Raw genomic sequence first — 17,733 nt, forward strand, 5'->3', positions numbered from 1 at the left:
TGGACCATGATTGTAAATACATCATTGTAAATACACACCTGTACTTTGTATCTCCCCACCTCATTGTAGATTGTAAGCTCTCACCAGCAGGGGCGGCTTATTGTGCTTTAATTATTGTATTGTTAACGTTGTTACTTATGACTTTGTGTTTGAAACTGTTACACTGTAAAGCGCTGCGGAATATAAATAAAGATTATTATTATTATATTATTAATGTCTTTGTGAATCTGATGCATTCTTCGCCTCTAAGCTAGCACTCAGCTTATATTTGGTCAGGTACAAGCAATCATATTGATCTCCCTTTAAGAGATCACCCTCACATTTTTGGCGTCCCAACGTGCGGCTCACTGAGGATGTACACTCCCCAGACATTGACACCCGGAATGGATCGAGGAAGAACGTCCAGAGTGGTTCGACTAGGAGACTGATCACCTCCATAAAAAACATGGTAAGTCTGCTGATTCCTTTGTGAATCTGTAGTACTTGCCTGTGTTTCTCAAACCATTCTGTGTGTTCTGCACTCGTGTTTGCCGAGTGTCCGTGCCGCCCTGACACGGTGGGTGTGGGATACGTACACCTGGTGGCCTAAAGAACCCACGGCTACTGGCTGTGAGGAGCACAAACTGTGATTGATTGCTTCTAACCTGTTGCATGTTTTGTCTTGAATGTGCCAGCACTGTGCTGGGCTATCTGAGTCTCTGCCTGTGTGTAGCAGGCAGGGGGAGATGAGGTTGTCTATGATACGGTGAGCGCAAAGTTGCTCCTAGAGTCTCGGGTGTGGAGCATGACGTGATAGAATCACGGGTGGTCAAACCACGTAGTGCAAAAAACGGTAGAAACCTCTTTGAACCCTAGCATTGTGCACAAGGTCTGAGATAGAAATCCCAGTTACAGAGGACGGTCAGTTTTTGTGTTTGTCCGTCCGTCTGGTTATGTGTGTCTGAGAGTGTTGTCCCTCTTCCGGGATTAGCTGTCTTATCTGTGACCGCACGTGAGATGCAAGATTAGTGTTGGTGCTGGGGGAGCACAAATTCTGTGTGGTACCAGGTAACTCGGTGCGGTCCGAGGGGAGACACAGCGTCCAGCTGACACGTCTCATTCTCTGTGCGGTTCATAGATTTGGGCTGGGACTTCTGGTGACTGGATAACAACTCCATCTTTTTGTTTGTCTAAAGCCAGCAGAAAATGGAGACGTTTTTGCAGTTCCGTAAAAGAGGAGGGAATGTGATGATGGCAGATAAGACTGCTGTATGATAGTGTTTGCTAGAGGGGGGAAGAAGTGTATATATAGAATATGAGGTGATTTAATGAAAATATGTGTATTCCCCGAGAAAGGCAGATTACAGTAGTTAGACTGGCAGGGAGTTATTAAAGGGACTCTGTCACCTGAATTTGGCGGGACTGGTTTTGGGTCATATGGGCGGAGTTTTTGGGTGTTTGATTCACCCTTTCCTTACCCGCTGGCTGCATGCTGGCTGCAATATTGGATTGAAGTTCATTCTCTGTCCTCCGTAGTACATGCCTGTGCAAAGCAATCTTGCCTTGTGCAGGCGTGTACTATGGAGGACAGAAAATGAACTTCAATCCAATATTGCAGCCAGCATGCAGCCAGCGGGTAAGGAAAGGGTGAATCAAACACCCAAAAACTCCGCCCATATGACCCAAAACCAGTCCCGCCAAATTCAGGTGACAGGTTCCCTTTAAAGGAAAGAAAGGAAGTTGGAAGATGAGGAATTGCTGCAAGTAACTTTAGCATGGTGCAGAACAACAGAAATCTGTCTGTCTAAGGAAAGTTCGGTGACTTAATAAGGGTTTTCTGGAAATGTATTGAAGTAAAAAAGAGGATCTTTAAATGATGCTGGCTTTTTAGATTAGGCTGAGATATTATGGAAAAACCTGTGTAATTAGAGGTGATGTGCAGGAAGAAAAACATGGTGATAAATTTTAGTATATGAAACAAAGATGGTGCTGAACGCCATGCTGCTCCCAGTTTGTCTCCACCCCTTTCATTGTCCCTAGAGGATGAACATGTTGTGTATGTAGGAACTATAATTTAGTTTGGGTGGAGACCTGTCCTGTATGTGGTGCCCCCTGTTGGCACATAGGAACTATTAAACCTATTTCTAAGCTAGGATTGTATCCTTTGTTATGCCCCCCCCCCACCACCATTCATGTGCATAGTGTGCCTCTTGTCCAGTGCCCCAAATGCTACGCCCCCATAAGTCTTGTCCATGCCCTTAAAGGGAACCTGTCACCCCGTTTTTTCAGTACGAGATAAAAATACTGTTAAATAGGGCCTGAGCTGTGCGTTACTATAGTGTATTTTGTGTACCCTGATTCCCCACATATGCTGCCGAAATAACTTACCAAAGTCGCCATTTTCGCCTGTCAATCAGGCTGGTCAGGTCATATGGGCGTGGCGACATGGCTGTTTCTTCCCCCAGATCTTGCATATATTTCCGTTGGTGGTGTAGTGGTTTGCGCATGCCCATCTTCTGAATTCACTGGGCAGGAGAAGAAAAAACGTGCGATCGGCGCTATTTCCCTGGTGATCTGTGGGGGCGGCCATCTTCCTGAGGCCGCGCGTGCGCATATGGAGTCCTTTGCTGCCCGGGGCTTCAAGAAAATGGCCGCGGGATGCCACGCGTGCGCAGATGGAGATCGTGGCGGCCACTTTCCTGAAGCCGAGATGCGAATTATTCAGCCAGGGTGGGCAGCCCACCTCAACCCCCTGCTGTTCTCTTCCAGTTCTTATCTGGGATATAGTTAAGTAAATAAGGCAGCACACTGCAGCGCTAAAACATGCAAACTTGAAAACACGAAATTTGAACTGCATTACTGCACTAGAAATATGAAAAATGAGAGCTTTTAGCGCATAAAAATGGCCAATTTTATGTGTACCTGGTAGCATCTCTCTTATACCAGGTCCTACGCTTGCCTTACCTCGCTGAGAATAAACGTCTCCATCTGAATGGGTACATGTGAAACCTCTTCTTAGACTAAAATTCTCTCTCTCTGTGGAGGGGTATTGGACCTGCTGTAATTAAAACACCTGAAGCTAGGAGGCGGGGAGTGCACGATCAGAAGGCTAGAGAATACATTTCAAAAACCTGACCTGCACATCCAAACATAGACTAAGTGTGAACAGGTGCTGAACCCAGAGTCGCCAACTCGTATATAGTTAAGTAAATAAGGCAGCACACTGCAGCGCTGAAACATGCAAACTTGAAACACGAAATTTGAACTGCATTACTGCACTAGAAATATGAAAAATGAGAGCTTTTAGCGCATAAAAATGGCCTCCTAGCTTCAGGTGTTTGCATGTTTTGGTGCTGCAGTGTGCTGCCTTATTTACTTAACTATGTACAAGTTGGCGACTCTAGGTTCAGCACCTGTTCACACTGAGTCTATGTTTGGATGTGCAGGTCAGGTTTTTGAAATGTATTATCTGGGATATAGCCCCCAGACCTTACAACCCAGACTGGGGGATCAGCCATGGTGGAGCCCCAGGAAAGTGTATGGCGTCCCTGGGATCCTAGTGAAATGCTGGCCATAATGAGTAGAATTAATAATAATAATAATAATAATTTTATTTATATGAAAGACCCTGGAATATTTCCCATGTCATTTGTTACAGAGGATAATGAAAAAAGAAAAAAATTGTAATGATTTCTGCTGTTGCTGGTGAGATTTAGAGGAACGGATTAGCCTCCCAGAAAGTCATTCTTCATGATATCCAACAGGATTCTACTGAATCAGGAGAAAATATTATACCTGGCTCTGGCAAAGTTAAAGGTTTAAAGTCTGTGATTATAGAGCCACTAATGATGTCCCACTCAGCGTATTGGAGTCATGTTCCCGACTCTGGAACCTGGTCCAGAGCCCCTGTTACATAAACCAGGGAAGAGCAAAGAATTTAATGTGCAAAGTAGAAAAATATTTAGAAAAGATAAGGTCTAAGTTAGAGGGTAATTGGACGGGACAGTGTACTTTGGCCAAGGCCATCATGCCTTTCCATCTTATCCCTGAAGGGTCGCCTTTGACTAATCAGAAACAGCCCCAACGTATGAAAAGGAATTGCCCCCAAAGAAAGCTTTGACCCTGATGTGTATATTGATGCTATAGGGATACCAAGGGGGGTCCCTGATGAGTTTAAAGCAAGGGCCCAGGTTAAAACAGGATTTGAGTCTATAATCCCTATTGTAACTGTCAATAAAAACGTAGATTGGATTAACTACATATATTATAACCAACAAAGATTCATAAATTATAATAAGGATGCATTAAAGGAGATAGCTTAACGGTTGGAAGCTACATCCACTATGGCTTTCCAAAACCGGATGGCTTTGGATATGTTACTAGCAGAGAAAGGAGGGGTATGTAAAATGATTGGAGAAACTTGTTGTACCTTTATCCCCGATAACACAGGTCCGAATGGAAAGGTCACCTTAGCCTTAAAAAGCTTGAATCCTTATCTGAGGAACTTAACAAAATTCAGGAATTAATGATCTTTAGGATACTTGGTTTTGGGTGAATGACGGGATGGCAGAAATGGTTGGCACAGATTTGTACAATTATTGTGGTAATCCTTATTTTCATGTCTGTGGTTTCTTGTTGTATATTTCCTTGTGTTAAACAGATGATCACTAAGAGCGTGGACAGCCTAACCCCTACGCTGGTTTTCCAAGAAGATGGTGATGGCCATGATTCTACTATAAAACCCCTGAAGACCAATTTGATTTATTAAACAGGGATAAATATATATATATATCTGATTTCCACATGAATAAAGATTGCATCAAGGGGGGTAAAAGCTTAACATTGCCGCCTAATGGACAGCTCAGATGTCATGATCTATGTACTGTGTTTTCTCCTTGTCTTTTTGTGTTTGTCACTGTACCCTGTGTGTATTATTTGCAGTGGTGAGGCTAGCGTTCCTTGCCGGCCAGTGCACTAGTCAGGTAAGAGTTAGGTTTCAGTGAGGGATGAGGTTCCTGGCGGCGGTGGGGGGAAGGACCCACTTAGGCGTTAGGGCAGTGCAAGGACAGGTTCAGGTTAAATTCAGGTGGTGACCATTCCCCATTTCCCTCTTGGTAAGGCCTTCCTTTCCCCATTTCCCATTCCTTTTTCTGTGTGTTGCGCCATTGATTGACCGACCACCTATTGGATCATGTTACATTGTGACATCAGGTTAATAATTGATTTAGGGGGGACTGTGAAGGAGAAAATGGCTAATGAAATCCTTATTCATTCTCGTCTGGACTATTGTAACTCTCTACTAATCGGTCTCCCTCTTGCAAAACTCTCCCCGCTCCAATCTGTCCTGAATGCTGCAGCCAGGATCATATTCCTCACCAACCGTTACACCGATGCCTCTACCCTGTGCCAGTCATTACACTGGCTACCCATCCACTCCAGAATCCAGTACAAAACTACTACCCTCATCCACAAAGCACTCCATGGCTCAGCACCACCCTACATCTCCTCCCTGGTATCAGTCTACCACCCTACCCGTGCCCTCCGCTCCGCTAATGACCTCAGGTTAGCATCCTCAATAATCAGAACCTCCCACTCCCGTCTCCAAGACTTTACACGTGCTGCGCCGATTCTTTGGAATGCACTACCTAGGTTAATACGATTAATCCCCAATCCCCACAGTTTTAAGCGTGCCCTAAAAACTCATTTGTTCAGACTGGCCTACCGCCTCAATGCATTAACCTAACGATCCCTGTGTGGCCTATTTATAATAAAAAAAAAAAAAAAAAAAAAGGTTCCTCGCATCATGTTCTCATACACTTTATGCAGTATTAGCCCTCTGTGTCTGTACTGCTACATACTTAGGCTGATAACTGGATCATGCAGCTTTACATGAACACCCGAGCCTTACACTATAGCTGGTCCGAATAACTAAAGCAATTGTTACCATCCACCTCTCGTGTCTCCCCTTTTCCCCATAGTTTGTAAGCTTGCGAGCAGCAGGGCCCTCACTCCTCCTGGTATCTGTTTTGAACTGTATTTCTGTTATGCTGTAATGTCTATTGTCTGTACAAGTCCCCTCTATAATTTGTAAAGCGCTGCGGAATATGTTGGCGCTATATAAATAAAATTATTATTATTATATTAATTATTAAACCTTATATAAGTCAGTTCAGATATGGTGTAGCAAGATGGCGATTGCGTCTTTGAAGATGTCTTGGAAATCCTTGAAACTGTCTTGGAAGGAACCTTTGGAATGCAGGAGTGAAGATACTGGAATACACCATATTTGAAAATGAAGTTGGAATAAACCAATCAGAGTGACACTAACTATTCAGAAGTTGTGCGACCTCCCCTATTCCGTGTTTTTAGTATCTTCCTTTGTTCAGAATAAAGTTCAGTTGGGGAACAACTTTCGCTGAGAGAGGCTGTGTTATCGTCTTTGTGAATCTGATGCATTCTTCGCCTCTAAGCTAGCACTCAGCTTATATTTGGTCAGGTACAAGCAATCCCTTTAAGAGATCACCCTCACACAGGGATCTGAGCCCTGCCACAGGGAGATAGAAGGGAAGGCAGCGGACAGCCGCCATTGTGAGACCCTGACAGGAGACAGGCCTGTACAGGGATCTGAGCCCTGCCACAGGGAGATAGAAGGGAAGGCAGCGGACAGCCGCCATTGTGAGACCCTGACAGGAGACAGGCCTGTACAGGGATCTGAGCCCTGCCACAGGGAGATAGAAGGGAAGGCAGCGGACAGCCGCCATTGTGAGACCCTGACAGGAGACAGGCCTGTACAGGGATCTGACCCCCTGCCGCAGGGAGATAGAAGGGAAGGCAGCGGAAAGCCGCCATTGTGAGAGGATATTGACTGCATTTCTGGGAGGGTATGTCGCCTCAGAGGGAAGAAAACAGTTCAGCCACTGAGGTGTAACTGAGTGAGGGTCTCCACAGAGAACAAGAAAGCAGCCAATATCACACTGAGAAAATGTCTGCAAATGTTCACCTGTAAGAACTAGGCTGACCTGTTTACCTCACAACTGTATATAGTTATCTACCAGATTACGTCCAGTAAAATCAGTTCTAAATACAAGCTGCCTCCGTCATCTCTGGAGAATTATCTACATATAGTCGGTCGGCTCATCGCATTTCTTTTTAGTTTCTCACCACCATTGCACTGAACTTACTCTACTGTTTGATCTGATTTAAAGGAGAAAAATGTCCCGACAGTGCATCAATCATCCGAACAGATTCTGCTGTGTGTGGTTCTTGTACACCAAAATGTCAAGTACATTTAATCACTGATGATATTAAAAAGATGGACCAGATGTACTTTAAGTCTCGACTTTGTGATCAAGACAAAAGCTGGGCCCCTCGTGTGATATGCTCAAGGTGTTCAAATGGCCTTCATGACTGGCTGAATATGAGGAACGTGGCTGCCATTTGCTGTTCCCATGATTTGGAGAGAACACAAAAATAAGGACAACCCTGAAGAATCCTATCAACGACAGTCTAATGTCAAGCACTCGCAATTTCTGCTCATATTTTGGTTTCTATTTTGCATGTGAAATTATTTTGGTTCACTAAAAACTGATTTGTAAGGTGAAGGGTTTATTCTGATCTGTAGATGACTGTTTTCTTAATGTCGCCATGTGTATGAGGTGTACGGAGCAGAGCCGCGTGTGTATGTGGTGTACGGAGCCACGTGTGTACGGGGTGTATGGAGCGGAACCACGTATGTATGAGGTGTATGGAGCTGAGCCGCCTGTGTACAAGGTGATTTTCGGCCACTAGACGTGCTGATTGTCTGCCAATCACAATAGTGCTATAGCCATGTTGGCTTCTGGCACTGCTGTGATTGGCCGGCCGCATAGTATCGTCAGGTCCGTATAAGACCCGGTGACGCCGTGTCCGGCACCTTGTACCCAGACATAGTGTAGGGAGAGCTTCTGATGCACAATGGGCAGTGTGTCACCCAGCTTTCCAGTTCCTGCTGGAGGAACATTAAACTCACCGCCCTTTTCAGGACTAATTCAAGTAGATTCTATTCTATAGTAACTCAGTGTGGCAATACTTTATTGAACCACAAAACAGGCAGATAACACATAGAACAGTCCCAGTAAAATACCCCAAGATGGCGCACATTACAGAGTCTCACCCTTCTACTGACTCGCCGGGATAATGGCAGATGTGACATCAGAGCTCCCAGGGTCACTACCCCACCTACGGCACGCACAGAGAGGAGGTAGCGACAAGTGTAGGAAGATGACAGCCCATTCAGGTACAAGGCCAGGTGACTGGAGGGACGCAACCTGGCTTCTCCAAACACCTCCATGGAGCCAGCTGACGAGTGGGTTTGAATCCTGACAACCCCAAACATATTCATGGATTTAATGGAGCAGATCTGTAGGGTACATGGGAATACATCAGGAAAAAAAGGAACATTTGGTTTGGCTTTATGTTCCGCTGTCATCATCCGCTGGGGCTGAGAAGTCTGGGCCAGTCCAAGCTTTCTTCATTTGAGAACAGTCAGCCTGTCAGCATTTTTAGTAGGTACCACAAAGTGTGGTGAAAGTGAAAGTATTATACTAACAAAAATTTAACTACCCGAAAAAAAATTCAATAAAAATGTAAGTCTTTATTAGGTACTAGATGGTGGCCCGATTCTAACGCATCAGGTATTCTAGAATTTGTATTTATGTATGTATATAGCAGCCACATAGTATATAGCACAGGCCACGTAGTATATAGGAGCCATGTAGTATATAGCAGACAAATACTACATGGCCTGTGCTGTATACTATGTGGCTGCTATATACATACATATTGTAGAATATGCGTTAATACAGACCACGCAATATATAACAGTGGCCACGCAGTATATAACACAACCCACGCAGTATATAGCAGCCACGCAGTATATAACACAGGCCACGCAGTATATAGCAGCCACCCAGTATATAACACAGGCGACGTAGTTTATAACACAGGCCATGCAGTATATAAGACTGGCCATGTAATATATAGCACAGCCCGCGCAGTATATAGCAGCCACACAGTATATAACACAAGCGACGTAGTATATAATACTGCCCACGCAGTATATAGCAGCCACGTAGTATATAACACTGCCCATGCAGTATATAACAGTGGCCACGTAGTATATAACACTGCCCACGCAGTATATAGCAGCCACATAGTATATAACACTGCCCACGCAGTATATAACAGTGGCCACGTAGCATATAGCACAGCCCACGCAGTGCATAACACAGCCAACATAGTATATAACACTGCCCACGCAGTATATAGCAGCCACGTAGTATATAACACTGCCCACGCAGTATATAGCAGCCACGTAGTATATAACACTGCCCACGCAGTAGATAACACTGGCCACGTAATATATAGCACAGCCCACGCAGTACATAACACAGCCCACAAAGTATATAACACTGCCTATGTAGTATATAGCAGCCACGCGGTATCTAACAGCCCACGTAGTATACAGCAGTGTGGGCACATATCCCTGTTAAAAAAATAATTAAAATAAAAAATAGTTATATACTCACCCGCCGGGATCCAGCGAAGCTCCGGCGATACGCGCGCGGCTGCTGCCATCTTCCGTTCCCAGGATGCATTGCGAAATTACCCAGATGACTTAGCGGTCTCGTGAGACCGCTAAGTCTTCTGGGTAATTTCGCAATGCATCGCCGGGAACGGAAGATGGCGGCAGGTGTGCGCGGCTCGGCGGACAACGGAGGGTGAGAATAGCAGGTTTTTTGTTCTTTTTATTATTTTTAACATTACATTTTTTTACTATTGATGCCGCATAGGCAGCGTCAATAGTAAAAAAGTTGGGGACACACAGGGTTAATAGCGGTGGTAACAGAGTGCGTTACCCGCGGCATAACGCGGTCCGTTACCGCCGGCATTAACCCTGTGTGAGCGGTGACTGGAGGGGACTATGAAGCGGGCGCCGGGCACTGTGGGGAGGAAGGAGCGGCCATTTTCTTCCGGATTGTGCCCGTTGCTGATTGGTTGTGGCTGTTTTTTCCCGCAACCAATCAGCGACTTGGATTTCCATGACAGACAGAGGCCGCGACCAATCAATATCCGTGACAGACAGACAGACAGACGGAAGTGACCCTTAGACAATTATATAGTAGAAGGTATAAAAACATAAAATTAACAATCAGATTTAAAGAGGATATTTCAACAAAGACAGGAGTGGTAATGAATCCATTGTACATACAGATAAATAGATGATGATATAATGTAATTAACCAGCGAATAAATAAAGCTCTCCATAAACCATCTGTGTGCAGACATGATCAGACCGAATACAATGGTGTGGCTCCATCTAGTGGTTGTGTGCAAAATTGCAATAGTTCAGGTAGATATAGCCTACGTCCCTATCACAATAAGGTGGACGAGTAAAGAATAGTGATGAGCGAGCATGCGCGCCACTACTCAGCACTCGCCCCAGCATCTCACTGCTCAAGATGCTCGGAGCTCACTATTTCCAGGGTTGCTCGGCGGGAGCTCGGGTCCCCTCCCTGCATGTTTGCTGCTCTTTAGAGAGCCAATGAACATGATGGGATTGTCTGCCACACACTGTAATGCTGCAGCCATGTTGGTGGTGGCATTACAGTGATTGGCTGGCTGCACAGTGTCATCAGGTCTGTTATGAAAGGCAATTCAGTACCACAATGGACATAGCGGTCAGAGCACATACAGTGATCTGACAATAACCCAAAATCATAGAACGAGCTCTGAGACGTGGGAACTCTGCGGACCGCAATCCCTAATCCTCTCCAAACAACACTAGAGGCAGCCGTGGATTGCGCCTAACTCTGCCTATGCAACTCGGCACAGCCTGAGAAACTAACTAGCCTGAAGATAGAAAATAAGCCTACCTTGCCTCAGAGAAATACCCCAAAGGAAAAGGCAGCCCGCCACATATAATGACTGTGAGTTAAGATGAAAAGACAAACGTAGAGATGAAATAGATTCAGCAAAGTGAGGCCCGACTTTCTTAACAGAGCGAGGATAGAAAAGGTAACTTTGCGGTCTACACAAAACCCTAAAGAAAACCACGCAAAGGGGGCAAAAAGACCCTCCGTACCAAACTAACGGCACGGAGGTACACCCTTTGCGTCCCAGAGCTTCCAGCAACAAATTAGACAAGCTGGACAGAAAAAATAGCAAACAAATAGCAAAGAAGAACTTAGCTATGCAGAGCAGCAGGCCACAGGAATGATCCAGGGAAAAGCAAGTCTAACACTGGAACATTGACAGGAAGCCAGGATCAAAGCATTAGGTGGAGTTAAGTAGAGAAGCACCTAACGACCTCACCAGATCACCTGAGGGAGGAAACTCAGAAGCCGCGGTACCACTTCCCTCCACCAACAGAAGCTCACAGAGAGAATCAGCCGAAGTACCACTTGTGACCACAGGAGGGAGCTCTGCCACAGAATTCACAACACAGGTCTATGTCAGACCTGGCACCGTCATGCTCGTCACAGTCTACTCCGGAATCAGGCAGTGTAGGGAGAGTTGCTGCTGAGCTAGGGAGAGATTTGCTTGTGTCTTAGTTAGTGTAGGTGTACCACAATATATTAGACACATATCCATCTCATCTAACAGTCCTTCTGAGAACTAATAAAGCTGCATAGATATCAGTGCATATAGCAAGAGGGTCCATTCCAGTTCTGTCTGCTGCTGTGACAGATATTTCTAGACATAGCCCCAGGTATCAGGGGCCAGGAATCATTTTTTTGGGATCTTATTCCTGATTATTTGACTAAAAAGCAATCCAGAGAGCACCGGTTTTCTGCTCCATTTGCTTGTTGGCACTGCAGAATACAGCCAGATCCTTTCCATATTACAGCGCTAAAAATCCATGGAGTTTGTCCGTCACATGGATCACATATAATTGCGCTCCAAATTCTGCCACAGCTGGCCTCCATTTATATTTTGTTGCAGTGTGTTAGCGAAGTTATTGACACTATTTAGATGTTACAAATAGTTACCTACGGGCCAGCTATTTAAAACTGTGGTTTGTCCGTCACACGGATCCGGTGCTCAGGAAGGATATAATGGAACTAGAGAGAGTACTAAGGAGGGCAACAAAATTAATAAATGGGATGGGAGAACTACAATACCCAGAGAGATTAGCGAAATTAGGATTATTTAGTCTAGAAAAAAGACGATTGAGAGGTGATCTAATAACCGTGTGAAAGTATATAAGAGGTGTGAGATAGCGCTCACTAACGGGTTGGGGAACACTCGCTTGGCAATGGGATAAATGCACACAGGCACGGTTCTTCCACATAAACAGTCTATTTTGTTTTATTCAGGTATCTTTAACCACAACCACAAACAGTTCATTACATCACTTCATATACGGATTCATCTCACAGATACTAAACATGCTGGACCTTACCTTGTCCAGTTGCCATGGGTGACCGCATGCCGCACAGTTCATTGGTTCATGTAACACAATAAGCACCAACCTCTCTGCCGTTATTATAACCCCCTTTATCTGGAGTTACCTTCTGGAGCTCCTGCTCTACACACTGACTCCTTGTCAGTCCACACTCCTGGGAAGCAGCCTAACGGGGATCAACAACTTGCCTGGCAGGCACACATCAGTCAGTTCCAGACCCACCGAAGGACGGAAGCTTACCCAACACAGTAGCCATCACCGGCTCTGCAGATCTGTTGCCTCACCTCGTGCTCTTCAGGGATCCAGTCCTCACTCTGGACCTCCCAACACAGAGGTCACTCAGGAACACGGCCTCTCAGTGCGCTATTCAGGGATCCGGTCCACGTACAGGACCTCTTAACACACAAGCCGTCCAGGACCTACACACTCTCTACCACAGAGACCATGTGACCACACCATGCTCACATTATGTACCTGTAACCACTCCTATACATGGGTGGTGTGTGTGGTTAGCCAGACCCACCCAGCTCTCTGACTAACCCTGCAAGCCTCCCTTTACAAACTATACAAATACTTGTTTGACTACAGGTCCCAGAGCAACAACATTACTTCAGGCTTACAGCGCAGACTCCCTCTGCCGGTCACTGTTTCACCATCATAATCACAGATACGCCTCCATGCATATCCCGAGAAGCACATACAGTGCCCCCTAGCTGCAGCATGGGTCACTGCATCACAGGGGACAATACAAATATCTCTCCGAGGATCTGTTCATACCAAGGAAGGTGACGGTCACAAGGGGGCATTCTCTGCGTCTGGAGGAGAGAAGGTTTTTCCACCAACATAGAAGAGGATTCTTTACTGTTAGGGCAGTGAGAATCTGGAATTCCTCGCCTGAGGAGGTGGTGATGGCGAACTCAGTCGAGGGGTTCAAGAGAGGCCTGTATGTCTTCCTGGAGCAGAACAATATTGCATCTTACAGTTATTAGGTTCTTTATACACCCCCAGGAAGAAGCATCCGTGAAACGCGCGTCGGGTTCCGGAGGTACAGCTTGTCACTTGACAGAAATTTTCCGATGGACACGTGCCCAGGTAATATGTAAAGGAATAGGGATAATATTGTCTGCGTTTGTCTGGATGCATGAAGGGACACTGCAACGGTAGAAGGTTATGTGTGTTTCTATTGATGGCAAAACCATACCTTTAGTTTACTTGTGTTCCGCTGCTGTGTTTCACTGCCCTGCATATTTGGTGCACTATCATTGTATATGGATATATGCGCACATGCAAGATAAATATTGATTGAAGATATGCAACAAGTTTGTTGGCATGCATCTATTATATATTTATCTTATTTGAAATGAATATAATATGAGATAGCAGACAGGATTAATTAATTATTCGGGTATTTGTGTGTCCCCCTCTTTAGCTGGCCTCTGTTTGCATGGTTTGAGGCACCAATTTGTTTTATTTGTATTGTGTCATATTTTGGCTGTGTAATAAACTTATTTATTTTATAAATTATTGTTGAGAAACACTTCTTGATCCGAGTATGGTTAATTTACTGTGTTTTCTCTTTTTAAATCATAATGACAACCAAAAACATCCAAATTACCCTGATCAAAAGTTCCCATGCCCCATTTCTTAATGCCGTGTGTTGCCCCCTCTAACACCAATGACAACTTGAAGTCTTTTGTGGTAGTTGTGCATGAGGGTCTTTATTTTCTCAGATGGTAAAGCTGCCCACTCTTCTTGGCATAAACTCTTCAGTTCCTGTAAATTCCTGGGCTGTCTAGCATGAATTGCACGCTCGAGATCTCCCCAGAGTGGCTCAATGATATTGAGGTCAGGAGACTGAGATGGCCACTCCAGAACCTTCACTTTGTTCTGCTGTAGCCAATGACAGGTCCACTTGGGCTTGTGTTTTGGATCGTTGTCATGTTGGAACGTCCAACTATGTCCCATGCGCAGCTTCCAGGCAGATGAGTGCAAATTTGCCTCCAGTATTTGCTCAGAACGTGCTGCATTCATCTTTCTTTCAACTCTGACCACATTTCCTGTGCCTTTGTAGCTCACACATCCCCAAAACATCAGCGATCCACCTCTGTGCTTTACAGTAGGAATGGTGTTCCTTTCATCATAGGCCTGGTTGACCTCTCGCCAAATGTAACATTTATGGTTGTGGTAAAAAAGTTCAATTTTGATCTCATCTCTCCAAATTACCTTGTTCAAGAAGTTTTGAGGCTTGTCTCTATGCTGTTTTGCATATTGTAGGCGAGATACTTTGTGGCATTTGCGCAGTAATGGCTTTCTTCTGGCAACTCGACCATGCAGTCCATTTTTTAAGTGCCTCCTTATTGTGCATCTTGAAACAGCCACACCGTTAGTTTTCAGAGAGTCCTGTTTTTCAGCTGATGATATTTTCGAATTTTTCTTTGCAATCCGAACAAATTTCCTGGCAGTTGTGGACGACATTTTTGTTGGCCTACCTGACCTTGGTTTTGTTTTTACGGAACCCCTGATTTTCCATTTGTTAATCACAGTGTGAATGCTGCTGACTGGCATTATCAATTCCTTGGATATCTTTCTGTATCCCTTTGTTGTTTTATACAGTACAACTACCATTTCCCGTAGATCTGCTGATGATTTTTTTGCCTTCCCCATGACCCACAATCCAGAAACATCAGTGACTGGATGAAAGAAGCAAGAGTCTGTCCGGATCTCAGAAACTCACTCAGCTTTTATGCACACACTGATTACAAGCAAACAGGTCACAGGTGAGGATGTTACCTGTAGTAGCCATTCCCACCCATTTGTGTCAACGTCTGTGCATGTTATCAGGCCGAAATCACCAGGGGATGTGAACTTTTGATCAGGGTCATTTGGATGTTTTGGGTTGTTATTATGATTTACAAAGAGAAAGCACAGTAGTGTGACAATAAATGGCTTCACCCAACCACTAACCATGAGTGGAGAAAAAGTTTTGGTGTTATCATTCATATTCTCTGAAAAAAAGGCCAAAAAAGCAAAAAGTCCCTGGGGTATGTAAACTTTGGAGCACAACTGTAGTGTGTTAACAACAGGCACTCACACAGCTATTATCAAAATGGAAATACAGTGATAGGTTTTGGGAAATAATCTGTATAGCACTTAAACGGCTGTTGGTGATGGCTTTTTTTAAGGGTGCTCTATCATGGTCAGGGCGAGCCGATGACGAGTGGGGCTCAACTACGTTTCCCCTTTATGGCGCCAACCTCCACTGGTAGGTAGGGAAATGGAGAATCAGGTTCTTTTCCCTAGACCTTTCTGTTATCGTAAATATTTAATATAAAAGCAGACGTGTATCTGTTCTCGGACCCTGATCTGCTCCCTCTAATCTGTCTGTATAGAATGAAGCCTTTTAGAGTTTATTAATAAAAGCTATAATTTATATGTGTACAGGTGTTTTTTTTCTCTTGGTTTGATACAGTAGCCAACATGGCTACAGCATTATTGTCATTGTCAGGCAATCAGCGCATGTTTAGTGGCCGATAATCACCTCGTACACGCGGCTCCGCTCCATGCACCTCGTCCACCACCTCCTCAGGCAAGGAATTCCAGATTCTCACCGCCCTAACAGTAAAGAATCCTCTTCTATGTTGGTGGAAAAACCTTCTCTCCTCCAGACGCAAAGAATGCCTCCTTGTAACTGTCACCTTCCTTGGTAAAAACAGATCCTCGGAGAGATATTTGTATTGTCCCCTTATATACTTATATTAGATCGCACCTCAGCCAACTTTTTTCTAGACTAAATAATCCTAATTTCGCTAATCTATCTGGGTATTGTAGTTCTCCCATCCCCTTTATTAATTTTGTTGCCCTCCTTTGTACTCTCTCTAGTTCCATTATATCCTTTCTGAGCACCGGTGCCCAAAACTGGACACAGTACTCCATGTGCGGTCTAACTAGGGATTTGTACAGAGGCAGTATAATGCTCTCATCATGTGTATCCAGACCTCTTTTAATGCACCCCATGATCCTGTTTGCCTTGGCAGCCGCTGCCTGGCACTGACTGCTCCAGGTAAGTTTATCATTAACTAGGATCCCCAAGTCCTTCTCCCTGTCAGATTTACCCAGTGGTTTCCCGTTCAGTGTGTAATGGTGACATTGATTCCTTCTTCCCATGTGTAGAACCTTACATTTATCATTGTTAAACCTCATCTGCCACCTTTCAGCCCAAGTTTCCAACTTATCCAGATCCATCTGTAGCAGAATACTATCTTCTCTTGTATTGACTGCTTTACATAGTTTTATATCATCTGCAAATATCGATTTTTTTTACTGTGTAAACCTTCTACCACACCATTAATAAATTATCACGACCCCTGTTGCAGATTTTTTAGCAGGGATCTGGGCACAGAAATACCAAGACACAGGGGAGTGAGAGGAAAGCTGTGGTGAGCTTATCAACCCGAGTGCAGGACCTGAAGCACATGACCACCGTGGGAGTGGCCAGAGAGTAGTCAGAACGGGCCGAAGTCAAACCAGGAGGTAAATGAGGTGCAGACAGGTGAGACGAAAGGGAGGTCAGGACGTAACCAAAGGTCAGAGAGCCAGTGATACCAGTACAATATAAACGGGGCAAGCGGGTGCAGAGTAAGAGTAATCAAGCCAGAAGGTCAGAGCCAGAAGACATAGTAACAACAGGACAGCAGGGCAAAGCACAGATTGAGAAACAAACCAGGTCATATGGATCGCCCCCGGAGTAGGGCAATGGGGTACTCGGCACTGGGTCCTGCGGTTCGGGGATGTCTGTTATGACCTGGTGGTCAGGACAATAATGGACCTGGTGGTTAAGAGCACACGGAATGACCTGATAGTTACTGATAATAAGGACGAGCTCTGGGATGTGGGAACTCTGCTGACCGCAATCCCTAAACCTATCAAACACACTAGAAATAGCCGTGGATTGCGCCTAACGCTCCCTATGCAACTCGGCACAGCCTAAGAAACTAGCTAGCCCTAAAGATAGAAAAATAAAGCCTACCTTGCCTCAGAGAAATTCCCCAAAGGAAAAGGCAGCCCCCCACATATAATGACTGTGAGTAAAGATGAAAATACAAACACAGAGATGAAATAGATTTAGCAAAGTGAGGCCCGACTTACTGAACAGACCGAGGATAGGAAAGGATACTTTGCGGTCAGCACAAAAACCAACAAAAAGACCACGCAGAGGGCGCAAAAAGACCATTTTCATGTATTTTATAGTACACTGTAGCTCCACTTTGATTGATTCGGAGGCTAATATCAAATGCCATGTTCCCCCATCT

The 17,733-nt window shown here is 44.8% G+C and overlaps 1 protein-coding gene across 1 annotated transcript in view; it reads right to left on the bottom strand.

The window, feature by feature from the left end:
• LOC138672441 (uncharacterized) overlaps positions 1 to 17,733 on the bottom strand; it is a 654,503-nt gene that overhangs the window by 47,264 nt on the left and 589,506 nt on the right. The gene's annotated exons all lie outside the window — the stretch shown is intronic.

The sequence above is a fragment of the Ranitomeya imitator genome, chromosome 3 (assembly GCF_032444005.1).
Source record: "Ranitomeya imitator isolate aRanImi1 chromosome 3, aRanImi1.pri, whole genome shotgun sequence".
NCBI classification, from domain to species: Eukaryota; Metazoa; Chordata; class Amphibia; order Anura; family Dendrobatidae; genus Ranitomeya; species Ranitomeya imitator.